Here is a 1449-nt window from a genome sequence, read left to right as displayed (position 1 = left end):
TGTTTTCATTGTACACAAACCCCCCCCCCCCTCCTTGTTGACGTAGCATAAAATTAGGCTAGATACTCTTTGTGGGAACGATTCTTACTCGCACTACTATATATATTTTTAGGAGTATGAGTTTTATTTTTAGTTGCCTACTATAGCACACCAAATTTTTGGCGCCGTTGCCGGGGAGTGATTCTAGTTGATTTTTTTTATGCTTCTTGTGAACTTTATTTCGTTCTTAAAATTTTCCCAAAAAAAAAAAAAAAAAAAAAAAAAAAAAACGTTAGTTTTTGATAGTCACTGTTTTGGCAGAATTTAGATTGCGATAGAACTAGGCCTTGATAGTATAGTTTTTTGAAGGTGAACGACATTCTGAGCAAGACTAGTTAATCCTTTGGATTACTAGCCCCACCCTCTCGAGGTCAAATTCCACTGTTTTCTAGGGTTTTTAGGCATTTTTGTGTTTTAGCGTAGAATTTTTATTTTTTTTCATTACTCTAGATTTTTCCTAATTTGTTTTTTATGGTTTATTAGAGTTTCTTTGATTGTTTATGACTGTAACTCGATCTTCTAATCAAGGTGATTTGTAATACGACCCAGAAATAGAAAGAACTTTGCGCAGGTTAAGGAAGGAAGCTAGGAAAAATTTTGAAGAGCACAATCTAGCACTTGATTCCCTGTTCGCTAGCGATTTTGATTTAGAAGAGGAGGAAGTCATGGCTGGAAATCAAACTTTGAAAGAGCTTGATGCCCCTGATTTGAATCAACAACCCTTATGCATAACATTCCCTACTTTAGATGCTACTACTACTTTTGAATTAAAATCTGGACTAATACATCTCTTGCTCACTTTTCATGGCCTTGCAGGTGAAGATCCTCACAAGCATCTAAAGGAGTTATATGTGGCATGCACGAGTATGAAGCTCACGGGGGTGACTGAAGATCAAATTAAATTAAGAGCCTTTCCTTTTTCTTTGAAGGATTCGGCTAAGGATTGGCTCTATTATCTACCCTTCGGGAGTATTAAAACATGGAACAAGATGAAGAGATTGTTTTTGGAGAAATATTTCCCAGCTTCAAGGGCAGCCAACATGCGAAAAGAAATTTGTGGAGTAAGACAGCACAACGAAGAGTCCCTACATGAATATTGGGAACGTTTTAAGAAATTATGTGCAAGCTGCCCCCATCATCAAATTAGTGAGCAGCTACTTATCCAATATTTCTATGAGGGCCTTCTACCCACTGATAGGAGCATAATTGATGCAGCTAGTGGAGGAGCTTTCGTGGATAAAACTCCGAGGCCGCAAGAAACTTGGTTGCAAATATGGCAGCCAATTCTCAACAATTTGGCACTAGGCTTGACCCTCCATCTAAGTATGTTAATGAGGTGAATATTTCCTCCCTTGAGCAACAAATTGCGAGTCTAGCTTCTCTTATTTGTCAAATGGCTATAGGTAATAT

At 37.7% G+C, this 1449-nt stretch overlaps 1 non-coding gene across 1 annotated transcript; it reads right to left on the bottom strand.

The window, feature by feature from the left end:
* Positions 1 to 1076: 1076 nt before the first annotated feature.
* Positions 1077 to 1183, bottom strand: LOC112023204 (small nucleolar RNA R71). The gene has a single exon (XR_002884001.1). It is a non-coding gene; the product is annotated as a small nucleolar RNA R71 (small nucleolar RNA).
* Between the last annotated feature and the right edge of the window lie 266 nt (positions 1184 to 1449).

This window comes from Quercus suber, unplaced genomic scaffold (genome assembly GCF_002906115.3).
Source record: "Quercus suber isolate HL8 unplaced genomic scaffold, Cork oak 2.0 scaffold_159, whole genome shotgun sequence".
Lineage (NCBI taxonomy): Eukaryota > Viridiplantae > Streptophyta > Magnoliopsida > Fagales > Fagaceae > Quercus > Quercus suber.
Note: the sequence above shows the minus strand (reverse complement) of the source record. Positions and strands in the feature narration are given on the sequence as shown.